This window comes from Buceros rhinoceros, unplaced genomic scaffold (assembly GCF_000710305.1).
Source record: "Buceros rhinoceros silvestris isolate BGI_N320 unplaced genomic scaffold, ASM71030v1 scaffold21179, whole genome shotgun sequence".
Lineage (NCBI taxonomy): Eukaryota > Metazoa > Chordata > Aves > Bucerotiformes > Bucerotidae > Buceros > Buceros rhinoceros.
The window spans coordinates 765-13,809 of NW_010432457.1; the positions used below are offsets into that span (position 1 = coordinate 765).

General features: G+C 39.3%; 1 protein-coding gene across 2 annotated transcripts in view; it reads left to right on the forward strand.

Annotated features, from left to right (window-relative positions):
* Positions 1 to 2,528: 2,528 nt before the first annotated feature.
* Positions 2,529 to 13,045, forward strand: part of MARK3 (MAP/microtubule affinity-regulating kinase 3) — a 49,466-nt gene continuing 38,949 nt past the window's right edge. For both annotated transcript variants that reach the window (XM_010143796.1, XM_010143795.1), the window contains exons 1-2: positions 2,529 to 2,714; positions 8,617 to 8,670. The gene's annotated coding sequence lies outside the window, so the exon portion shown is untranslated. The remainder of the gene's footprint in view (positions 2,715 to 8,616; positions 8,671 to 13,045) is intronic.

Sequence of the window (13,045 nt, forward strand, 5' to 3'; positions counted from 1 at the left end):
TACTGTATGCTACTAAGCCCTCTTCTAAGGTAATATATAAGATATTATATTATCTTATATATAATAAGACTATGTTTGACAGAGGAAGGATTTGCTGGTATATTTACTGATGTGAAGGGAAATAATGTTCAAACTAGATAGGTTGCAAATGGTCAGATGCCTACAGAGTGAAACACGGCAATGAGCAAGTCAGCTGGAGAGAACCGAACTGCTTAGGAACATGCAGCTTGATATTCAAAAACCACAGCTGAAAAGGTCATATTCTTGAAGTAATCTGGGTTAGGGTGGAAATGCATACGAGGAGATTGTGTTGAATTTAATCAACACTAGTCCAAGTGGTTAATTCCTCTCTTTAAGTGCAAAGCTGGATGATAGGACACGAGAAGGCATTCCTCAACAGAGGACAGAGTGAAGCTCTCAAGGTGTATTAACTGGGGTGACTTATGTGGAATAGAATTTTAGTGTAACAGAATCTTTCTTTTACCTAATATTGTTTATGTAAAGTATGATAGGAGTAAGATCAGTTCTGAATAGTATGTACACAGGGAATACCTGGTACCTGATGTCCACATCTCAACTGCCTCACAAGCTAGCTCGGGTCTAACATGGTTTGTTAGTTCAAGCACAAGTCTACACAGAAGCAGGTCCTGTTTTCAGTTAGCTGTGTGGTTCAAAAGCAGTGTACTTGAATTGGTCTGCTGGAGAGCCTAAGCTGGTAAGCCCTGCTTGGAGGCAGGCAGGCTGGCTCTTGCTGTAGCCAGCTTGTGTGCCTGTGCCACGTGCCCGGGTGTGAACGGGCTAGAGTCTTGTTCTGATAACCTGCCTCCGGAAAAGAAGTGTATCAGCTCTGTGTAGTGCAGTGTAAGTAGTGCAGCTGTATGCCTGGGATGGTGTACTTGAACTAAAAGCGAGCCTTCCTCTAATGTATGCAAGAAATATCCTTGTGGCCCTGCAGAGAACATCCAGGTCCCTGATTGCTGGGGGTAGCAGTGTCAGAGGATGTTAGCATCTAGCATCAGCAGTTGCTGCTTTTTTCTAGCTGCTCTGAATAATTTGACACTAGAAGATACTAAAGGAGCTGACTGAGAAATTATCTGCATTGTGAGCTGCAAGGTTTGTTAGAAGTCAAAGTTCAGGGTAGTGTAGAGGATTGGCTTTGCTGTACCAGTACATGCAGGGGTAAGATGGCCTGAACAACCAGTACGAGCCTGGCATTAAGGGCCTGCAAAATAATTAAATTGTTGATGCAGGTTTTCCCTGGCTTTAGTAGTCCCTTCAGCTGGGTGACTGCTCTTGTCCTCCTCTCCTTGAGAATTACTGGTTGTTAAACACTTACCCAGTTGTTAAAGGCCTCGAGGTATTACTGAGAACAATGAATTGTTACCAAGCATTGAATTTTTACTGGGTGTTATTAGGGGTGTGTTTCTTGTTCCTCTACCAGTTACTAGTGGTTTGGAAGAAATGTATACTACTGCTCCTGAAAACTAGGATGAGGATTGCTAGAATATTAAATGGAGTGGTATAGGCCAATCATCAGAACACAAAAACCTGCATTTAAGGAAACTCTGCATTTCACTTCACTCAAATACAAGATCATCCGTGTGATGATTTTCATTCCTGGTTCCTTATGTATGAAAGGGAATGGGATGACTGTGAATTTAGCATGTCGTCTTCTGTGTAGCCAGATTTTTGTTCCCCATTTGCAGACTACTGAGCATTTCAAAATAATACTTCAATTAGTGAAGTTGGTTTATACACCTCAACCATGAGTTGAGAACTGAGGGATGTGAGGGCACCTACCCTTTCATAAACAGGCTGTCAGGAAACGAAAAAATACTTTATTGTTATTCTAATGAATAAAGACTATTACAGGTATGCTCTATACCCATTGATTTTTATACTTTATAGCTGTTCAGTGAAAGTGAGTGAAAGGAACTTAAGAGATTGCAGGCAGTTATCTCAAATCTCTGTAACTGGTGCTCAGCTTGTCAATATCTGAGGCTTCTGTAGGTTAGGTAAGATTTCTTCCCTTGTTCTCCTGGGTATTTTCAGTCATGAGGTTGTGTAGGAACAGGAGTCTAGCAGAAGAAAAAAAAAGCCTTTTATTATTTTATCAGTAGTATTAAACTGTACAGCAAGGGTGAATGTTTTACTGTGTGTGGGTTTGGTGTGTGGCTTTGTTCATGTCTCCTTTCCAAGGGCTTTTTATTGCTCTAGTTAGGCACAGCAATGCAAACGGGAAATAATATCAAACACTTCCATGTTCCGTAACTGATTTGGGTATAAGTTACTTAAACACTCAACCTCTGCTGCAGTTCAGGTGATGTTCCACTTGGCCTTTACCAGGCAATGAAATGGGTATTGTGTTACAAACTGGGAATGTCTTTATATTCACCATCAGAGCAAAGTTCAGCGTGGATATGAAGTTTGAATTGCTAATGTTTTTGAATGTTTTGTGCTTCTCATCATTGATATGTTTTGTCTTTATTTCTTGGCCTTATCTGTGCGTGTTTTTATTTCAGCACACGTCCCACGGAGATGGACGGCAGGAAGTTTCCTCTCGAACTGGGCGCTCTGGAGCTCGCTGCAGGAACTCTATAGCTTCCTGCGCAGATGAGCAGCCGCATATTGGAAATTACAGACTCCTTAAAACGATTGGAAAGGGGAATTTTGCAAAAGTAAAACTGGCAAGGCACATCCTGACTGGCAGAGAGGTAAAGTGGTATGGGTGTAAACAGTAGGTGTGAAAGTTCTTAGAATAGCATCATCTAAGTCTGTGAACATGTAGCACGTTTTACTAGAGATACTGCCACTGGTAAAAAAAATAGAAATGGAAAACTGTAATTTTTTTTAGCAATGATTGCAAAACAATTTCTTTTGAAAACGGTCTCTTAAATTAGTGTTGTTGACAAGTCTCTGTCCAACTGAATTGCGTTCAAGTTTGTTACTAGAATCTTCTGCTAAATCCTCCATTCTCAAAAGAGGGGCTCATTATATAGTAATTAAATAAGCTTGCTGGACACCACCGCATCTTGGTGTCTCTGTACTGCACAGTGCAGGGCTGTATTGGATGGGAAGTCAGGAGTGGGAACTAATATCTTACCGCTTATGGTCCGAGTAGCCGGAACACACTATTTTCTTGCTAAAGAAAACTCCCAAGAGTTCTGCTAGTGTCTGCAGTGCTGGGCAGCCTCAGGAAGACGATCCAGTTTGTTCAGAGCTTTGTGTGTCCTGCCCAGTATTGTATGGTATAGACAAGCTTTCTCTTCTGCCTCTTCAGAGTATCTAACTCAGCTCCGTCACTAGTTTCTGCATGTTGTTGTGATGTATGTAATAACTTGCAGTTAAGGATGGTTCTGATTTGGTGAGCTATAGTCCTGTTTGCTTGTTACAAGAAGGTGTTTCTTGGTGCTGTTTTATTATTAGCAACTCTACCTACTGAAAGAGGGAGGAACGCCTTGTTGACCTTTTCTTGCTAAACCTGTGTAATGAAGTGAATGATGATACCAGCAAGGACTTTTAAAGAAAGCTATGTGGCTCACTGCAGTGCTTTAAGGGCTTTGTTTGTTTTTTTTTTTTTTTTTTTTTTTTTTTTTTTTTTTCCTGAGCTAATCCAGCATTCAGTAGCACTAGGAGGAACAGAGGGGATGTCATTTTCCAAGAGTAGTTGGGAGGGTTTTTTCTTCTCAGTGAACAGTTCTTGTGATCAGCAGTTGTCGTCTTGCATTAAAATTAGTGCTCGTTTGTAGACAGTTTTTGCTTAATTGCTTTTCACTTAAGTTCCCTCCTCTTTTTACTAGTGCTTAACACAGAAAATGCAAGTACTTGGTTAGTATTTCTTTGCTATTATGATAGGTTCAAGAGTTGGGCATAGGTATCCTGTGTCATACATTGCCTGGCAAAAATTAAAGTACATTTTCTTTTACTTGCACATAACTGTGTTGATCTCTTGTTCGTTATTTTTGTTTTGAAATTTCAACAGATAAAATGTCTGTAAAATTTCTGGCCAAATCTGGAAAGATTTTGAGTATTAAGTTTCTTTAGCTCTCATAGAATAGATGTCATTCAATCAATTCAGAGCATAAATACTTTCCAGGATGTGGCCATTGGTCCTGGTTACCTATGATGAGTGGCATTCCTTTGCAGGGAACAATTAAGCTAGTTTTATAGGAATATGTTGCAAGTGTTTTAAATATTTCTTTGTAAAAGAGGTGAGTAAAAGTTTCTCTTCTTGCTAGGTGAACTCTGTAGTATTGATAATAATTCTTATTTTAGCTGTGTATGACCAAAATTGTTCATGATATTCTGGATAAGAGTTTCCCGTGTCATTAATTTACCCTTGATGTTACAGGTGTATTTATCTGATCAGTCTTTAGATTGTGCTAACCTTTTTCACAGCTGTCACACTGATCTTTTTTGGTTGTGATCAGCAGCAGCACCTTGTACTTTGAATCTCGCTTTCCTTGCTAACTCATCTCCAAGGTTGTTAATATCAGTTTTCCATTGTATTTAATGGGGCCTCTTAATTCCTTCAACAGACTTAATCATTATGGTTTGACTTCCCGTGCCAAGGCCACTGATACAGATATTAAACAAGATTGGTCCCCAGTCTTGTCCTTGAAAAACTCTTACTCATTTATTTCCAACCTGATATCACTTTAGCCTTCTTTTTAATTAAAAAAGCTCTGTGCACATTTCAGCTTATCTATTTCAGTAGTTTCCATGCATCCTCCTAAATGAGGCTTTACAAGAGTCCAGACAGTCATATCTTACGTGTTTCCATAGGGCACAATTAACTGTGGAAAATGTGTTACGTTTAACCCTTCTGTCTATTTCCCTATTTTTTTCCTTGTGAGTTTCAAGCTCAAGAATTTTGTGGTAAATGGCTATACTAGAAAAAAAAGGTTAAGTCTGATGACTTCTAAACTTGTGCTGACATTTTGTTCTCGATCGATGTTAGAAATCTGTGCTACAAGAATGCTTTTTTTTTTTTTTTGGCCTTTTTTCTTTAAACCTGCCACTCTTAAGAATTCTAAGATAATGTTTTCCAGTCTGGACTCAGCCACATTGCCTCATCTTCCTGAATTTGTGACTTCCTGCTTTACGTACTCGTTCTTGGCTGTCCCATCTTTGTTCCTATTCTTTTTTCCATCTTATGTACCAAAACCTAAAATAAAATGCTTGGTTTTGGGAGTCACGCTTAAATGAGTTTGCGCCTCTGCTGTATCCTCGCTGTATCTGAACCCTACTTACCTTGTTAGCTGTGTGGCTGTTCTTAATGTTCTTTTAAAAGGTGTCCAGTTCAGTTTCACTTTATGGCAATTCCTTTATATCTCTGCACTGATTAACTTCTAAATCATGCAGCAGATCAGCACTTTTCTGTCACTCCTTGGGAGGAGGGTATGTTTGTTCAAGCATTCTTCTAGGGTAGTTGCTCATCTCCTTACATCAGAAGTCCTTCCCTATGAATTTTGCTGTTGCTTGAGACATAGCTTTTGTGTTTTCCAGCTTTTGTGTTTCCATCTTTAATGTGCCTGCAGGATTGTATGATAAGAGCTCATTCTTCAGTTACAGAAAGGGTGAAATGTTTAGTGCTTTGGGGTGTAATCAGAAAATTAGCCTATTCTGAGGAGATTGAAAAGTCCTGCCAAGGAGTGTGTGGCCTTCTGCTCTCTGCAGGGACATGGAGGGAGGGTTAGCATCACTGCACTAGAGCCGATGTTTGAAAACACACTCCTTAGGGAACCTCTGTCTAGGAGAGTATTATTTGTAGTCAGTCTGTCCTTTCAAAACCAAGAATCTTCACTGTAAATCTGCTTTTGTTAATTCTTTGACTTTGAGGCATGTATTTCCCCCTTTAATTTACCAAAGGTTATTTCCACTGACTAGTTCTCCATACTTGCCAAAATTAATCTAAAAGATAAAACTGTTGTTACTGAGGTAGTTGGAATCACAGCCAAAAATATATGGATCCTTCTGTTCGTTAAAGGCATGTGTTCAGTTAATAGCCAGGAAGTTGAAGTTTCCTAATTAGACAGGATTCTTTCAGGATCCAAATCTGACTCCAAGGAATCTATTGTCATCTTCTTTGTGTTCTTTCCTTGGAAAAAAATGAAATTTAAGAGGGAGAAAACATTCTTGAATGGTAGCAGTTTGGCCAATTCACTCTGTGTCTCAACTTCTGATTGCTTTAACTCTCTTATTCAGGTCATGTAGGAAGAATGTTTTAAGTCATGTTATTGAGAATGGTGAAAGCAAAGTTAATTTTAATTCTACTAACAATTGCACACAGAATATCATGGCCGATGCAGCAGTGTAACAGTGTAGGTGGACTTTCATTCCCCCAGCACTGGCCATAGCACACAATACTTGGAATCGTTCCAGATTCACTTTGTGTAAAGAGAGCAAAGTTTCTGCTTTGGAAAGCAATTTGATGCTGTATTAACTGTGCTTAGTAAAATGGAGGATTTTGTTTCTCAGGCTCGTCAGAACTATTCTTGAGGGCAGGCTTCCTTTGCCTGTGATTTGGAAACCTTATCAAGGCACCTGAAATTGCTCCTTACTCTAATCATGGGTTCAAGCTCTCAAAGTCAGTGTTAACCCGTGGTACTCTGTGTTCGCATGGATAGGAATTCTCTGAATTCGTCCTGCCTTTAAGGCTATAATTAGTGCACTGAACAGGCCTGTGAGTTTGCCTTACAGAAAACCGAGGTGTGTACCTTCCCTTTATCTCCCGGGCTGAATTTGTTTACCAGTGTCAGAGACCTCTCTGATCATCTGGCACCAGCGTGCAGTGAGAGCTGTGTTTTGCAGAAACCCAATACCTTAAGACTTCATGGGTTGAAACAAGTTTATGACTTTCAAAGATTGACCAGAATAGTGCAGCTCAGAGCATAAATGCAGCTTTTTGAGTAAAATGCACTTACCAAGCAAACAGCCATCTTCTGTGGCGGGGTAGTCTTGGGACATCACGTGACTTTCAAATAACATTATCTGCTGTTGACAGAGGCAGTGGTCACTCTGCATCGAGCGTGGATTGGTAAGAGATTGCCAGAAGTGAATAACTTTTTTACCTTTGTGGCAGTAGTTCAACAGGCATAATGGCAGAGATAAAAATCTTGGTTTCGTACACAGCTGCTAATATAAAAATACCTATTGCTTAATGTGTTTATTGCTTTTGTGTTTTTGAAGTAATTTCTCAAAAGTTTTGCAATGGAATTTTGCCTTGGGAAACAGTGATCTTTAATTTCAGTAGCATACCTTAGAAGAAAATACTCCCCAGAGCAAAGTATTCTTAGATGGTTTCTTGATGATGTCTCATTGCATCTTGCAACTAGAAGGGTTCAAAATAAACCTTGAATCTCAGTTGCAGAAAACACATAACCATGATGTAATTCTGTGATGCACCCAAGTGTTGAACACTGTGTTCCCCTCTTACTCTCTCCATCATGATGATCCATCCATGTGTTTTTGCACTTGAATATAGGGATATAAATTTGCTTTGCTGTAAGATATTCTTTATTCCATATGTTGCCAACGTCAAGTTAATGAAATTTCAAAGATAGCACAAACCGATGCAGGGAAATGGAAGCTGTGGCAATGGGAAGGAGCAGCATCTGCTGTTTGAGCCAAAAATTCAAGGGGAATTGAAAGCCCTTGCTTTGCACTGGTGAGGTATTATAATCAGGTTAGTTGTAGCATCTTGCCTCTTTGAGAGGCTCCAAATCCTTGGTTTCTGTAGAGTTTCTTCTGGTATGTTTAGTCTCTAATTTAGAAAGGAAAAATACCAATTGGCATGTAATTCTAGAAAGATTCCCATTTCCTGTTCTAACTCATCCTGTGTCCAAATTGCTTTGCACTGAAACTCATCTCTGCCAGTTCATTGCCTCAAATGTTCAAGTTCTGAGTAGTAACCATGGTATTGAGTTTTTCTTGATTATCTTGTGAAATTTTTATTTCATTCTTAAATATTTCTTTGGAGTATTTACTGAAAAGATGAGAATGAGTAAAGGAATGAATTTGTGCAAATTTTTGTGCTACAGGCAATGGATTTTTGTTAATGCAGAAGTGCTCTTCCTTTTCATATCCATCAGGGAGCAATTTGATAAAAACACTCAGTGAATTTCCAAAGGTGAACTTAGTTCTTGCTAAATCTGTGTGGAATTACTTTCAGTTTGCTCTGAAATCTCTGCTTTTAGAAGCATCTTCATAAACTACTAATGCCCAGTCAGTACTGTGTAGTCTGTTGTGTAATTATACTGTGTAAATATTATCTGTAGGCACACTGCTCTCTGCTGGAACACTGTCTGGGGTTGGAGCTCCCACTGTAATAATTGTGATGGTCTTAAAGTCAAGCAAAAGGCTAAGTGAGCTTCTTGTCTTAATATGCTTAAGGTTTTTTCCCCCTCTGTTTAGTTTGTTGCAGTAAAAGTAAATTACACTTCAGCTGTTAATTCCAAATGCCTTCAGTTTAAATACAAGTACATAATTTGCTGAAGAAACTTGAGTGGATTTTGTGTGATGTTCATGTTTTCCATTTCTGTTACTGGATTTGTCCATCTTGTAAGAACACTGCATTGTTCATGTGGAGTATACTGATTATGAACTCTTCTTTAGGTTGCCATAAAAATAATTGACAAAACACAGCTGAACCCAACTAGTCTACAAAAGGTAGGTTTTTACATTTAATCTTTCAATTGTGTTGTAACTTGTTTCACCACCTCCTTCCATTAACCCTGAATGCCTGTGCTGGAGAATCTGAGGCATTGCATACCTTGCACATACCCAACTACTGCATTTAATAACTAGTTTTGTAACAGATATTTTCGACAACCCTGCAGTTGTTCAAGATGAACTCGTACAGAGCTGTAAACTGAGAAAACAGTGGTATTAGCCACTTCCTTTGTCTCCCAGGCATAGCCAACTCTGTAGAGAGAACGTTCGTGGTTTAGTGTCATGCCCTCATGTTTTCTTCATGTTGGTTGCTTTGTTAAGCTGACAAATGGAAAGCTGATGTTCTATCCTCTTAAACTGGTTTTGAAAATCCTGCCTCTGGACTGGAGGCCAAGCAGTATCTATGCCTTCCATGCAGTTCGTAGTTTACAGCAGTAAAGATGATGCAGTTTTATGAAATGAATTGGGACATGGCTATTTTGTTTTCTTCCCTCTAGCCTCAAATGTTTAATGTGCTGTTATAGTTGTATCGCCTTATCTATTTTACTAAGTAGTGATAAATCCCGCTCTTTCATCAAGCAAGCCAGTCTGCTTTGGAGTGCCCGCAGGAAGTACATTCAAATGTCACTTCTACCTAGGACTTTTCTAACTCTGTCCTTTTAAGTGCTGCAGTCAAAAGCTTTTTATTTACTTTTGAGTACTTGGATAAAAAAGCCCCTTGCAATATTTCTGTTTGAACGAGGGAATACCCAGAACTTAGCTGCAAACAAAATGAAATAGCATAACCAGGGTAAACTGGTGAATATACACATTTGGATTTTACGCAAATTCTAAAAAGATTGTGTGACAAGATGTTTTTATCAAAATTAATGGTGCAGAAGTAAATTGGAAAAACACACAAGTGCTTACATTGTATGGTTTGGTGGAGAGGCAAAGAGTAACCTACAGAAGAAAGGCTCCATCGTCTGAGCAGAGAGCAACTTCCTACTGACTCCTGATGTGTAAAGGTAGATAATCTTATTGGTTATTGAGGTTATTGGTAATTTCTGGTTAAGCAGGGAGGAAATGAAATCCAAATTAGGTAATGTGATGGATTAGATAAAGCCGATTTGTGTGGCAGATCTGTGCAACTTGTAATACCTGAAAAAATTGTTTAATGCTTGAAGCACTTGGAAGAGAAACAAAACCTGTGTGATGTGAAGGGGAGGGGTCAGAGCATGGGAAGGGTAGTCAGAGAAAAGTAAAGTGACCATGTTTTCAAACAAAAGTGTAAAATCTTTGTCCTTCAAATGGTGTTATCTTGAGCTTGGGCTGTAATGCTATCTGGAGCTCACATTCAGATGCAAAGCAAATTTTTTACAAGTCACAAGTGTTCAGGTGGCCAGGCCACAAGCTGGAAGCATGCTAGATGGCCCTTTGGTTCCTGGGGGTTTCAGCCTGCTCAGTGTCCAGTTGTATTTCCATTGTAATTTTGTTTTTATTTACAATTTATAAAATTAGATTATAAAATGTGATTTGTAAATTGGTCTTGTTTACCACTAGGTTCCTTAAATGGAAATCTGGAAGAATAGCATAAATTAGCAGGGTAGAAATCAGATCGAATTTGGGGAGGGAGATTACCCATGTGCTCTCCTCTCCTCGCTAAGCTCATTTTTTACATGAGCATGGAAAAATTTTAGCAAGGTATGTTGGTGTTCTCAATTTAAAAATTGAAACTGATTTTCTTAAAATTAAGTTCCTGCTTGTTATAGTAAGCAGAGTGAACACACCACACGTTACTTAACCAATTTTGCTTGATCAAAGCTTTTTTGCAAACTCTTCCCCTTTTCCCAGCACTGTCAGCAGTGCCATAGCCTGAGTGCATTTGAAGCCAGCACACAACCTGTAGATGCAGGGGAAGCTACGATGGAAGTGCTTCTGATCATGCGTTTCTGGAGAGAGTGATAAAATATTTGAGGTATGGTGGGGAGGGAAGGGCTGTTCCAAGAAGAGGGTGTGGTGTGTAAGTGTCTCAGCTGCGGTGTAGCTGCATACCCTAGTCATCCTGAGGTGGGGAAACAAATGGTGACTAAGGCTGCCAGCTCTGATTTCTTTGCATTACATCTTCCACATCGATACTTCAGCTGCCAGAAAGAAGTTAACCTTGTTAAGGACTTGCTTTGCTTTCCGGAGCAGTAATTCTTGGTATGCCCTCGCAGTAAGCTCCGGGCGGCTGCCGTCCTGACAGCTCAATATTCAGCAGTGCAGCTCCTCAGAAGAGTCAGGTTTCTTGTCTGCTGCTGAGGACGTCTGCGGTAGCCAAATGCAGCTCCTCCTAACTGTTGTTTTAGGACCTAATTACTACTCTGCTGCTCTTCCTTAGCAAAGAGGAAACCCTAACTGGTACTTCCTTGCTTTGAAAGAAAAGGGAATTCTTAGAGCTTTTTTCCCATGCTGGTGGTGCTAGTCATAATCACTGTTCTTCACAAATGTACTTGTGTACTCAGTTCCAGTGAATATCAGTTGCACTGGAAACAAGTGCTGATGCTATAGTAGTTCACTTCCTCCTAGACCCCCCAAAAAATTGTTTTGTTTTTTTTTCTTTTGATTAGCAATGCCATTATATGCAATGGTTTTTTTACCAAGTCTGTGTAATAGCACTAAAGCACTTCTCATTTTCCTTTTTTAGAACTTCGGTCCTCAGCCAAATATTTTTTTCATTATGTGCAGATTGTTTTGCCACTTGTTTGGGCTGGCTTTTTTGTAAAGCTTTTGAAAGTAGTTAAACATCAATTTTAACATGAACCATGTTTTTTCTGACCATGGGTCAGTCAGTATTTTGAAAACTGCAAGGAAAGGATGAGAATTTAAAGCAGACCCTTCTGTTCATAACAAGTGTGTGTGGGGCGGGGGGAGTGTTTTCTGTTTTCAAGTTGTGGTTTGTTTGAGGCAAACTTGTATTGTGTAAAGGCTTCCTGCTTGAGGCTCCTAGCTCATAGAACGAATTTCAGTGAGCAGTTATCAGGAGGAGCCTAAATACACTGGTCAAGTTTGAGCTGGCTTGGGACCACATCTCATGAAAAGACCCTGCCTTAGGGGAAGGAGGCCTGGATATTTTAGTGCTCTGCATCTGACGAGCGTATTGACTTGGGTTTTAGCAAGCTTTTTTCAGTATTTTTGAAATAATTAGTTATTCAAAGAGTTTCAGTAACAAATGCGGGAACACTTCTAATCTGTCTTTTGCTGTGTTCAAAGAGAATTGGATTAAAAGATGGGTCCTTCTATTCCCCCCACCCCCTTGTTTTTTGGATGCATAATATAATAAAGTTCAAGTAAAATTGATTCAAGATTTGCTCAGTGTGTGTCTGTGTTACATTGCTGGTTGGTTGGGTTTTTTCTCCTCAGTTTGTTGGCGAGCAGCATTAATGCAATGTAATTCTTTCCCCGTATCTAACGTGGCTTACAGTCAAAGGACCAGACCGTAACAAAGCTGAAAGCCATTTCTTTGGCAGACTAAGGATGTTTGTCTTTGCCTAGAAACATTTGTAGAGCTCCTGTTGATTGAAAATGAGCTGTTCAACAACCTAGGAGTGGTTTTTAATCTTGGTATTAGGAATTAAACTGATAAGCACTGGTTTCAGTTGATCGTCTGCCTTTATGGTCTCATTATGACAAGTTTCTAAAACTAGGAATTTTCTGTATTGAGAACCTTCATGTTACATCTTCTGATATTATGCCGCCTTCTGCATTCCTGTGGTAGAGAACCTCAGATGTATGGATTTTTATCATACCTGTCTGTTTGAAATAAGTTTTACTGTGTGATGAAAATTACTACTTCATTTGCTAGAAGCTGAATCACGTAATGCTTTGGGGGAGTGAAATCAAAGAAACCTTTTTTCTGCATGCTGTGCGAAAGTTGTATAATGTTTTACATTGTATTCCTCTGTCAGAAATAGACCATAATACTATGTCAAGCATTTGCAGATATCCCTGTGGAAGTTGCTGTCTGTGTCAAAATGCCACACGTAACATTTAAACTGATTGGGGGAGCACAGTCTGAAGTGTGTTTATCTAACTAAAATTATAATAAAGAATTTGGTGGTGGTTACATCCTATTCTCGAACATTTTTGATTTCCTCTGAGAAAACAGTCTTTTTTTAAAAAGCTTGTTTCTAGTCACCCACTTAAACGGCTCATTTGTAGAAGCTACTTTTTGATGTGCTTCATTTGGGTTAGTAATGCAGAGTAGTTGCCTTTTGGACCAATGCAATATTTAGAGCAGCCCAAAACATGGTACGAGCCTGACTTCATCACCTTACATCACCAAAGTGTACAGTGGAGGAAGTAGCTATCTCCAGCCAAGTCAGCATACTTTATTTAAAAAAAAAAAAAA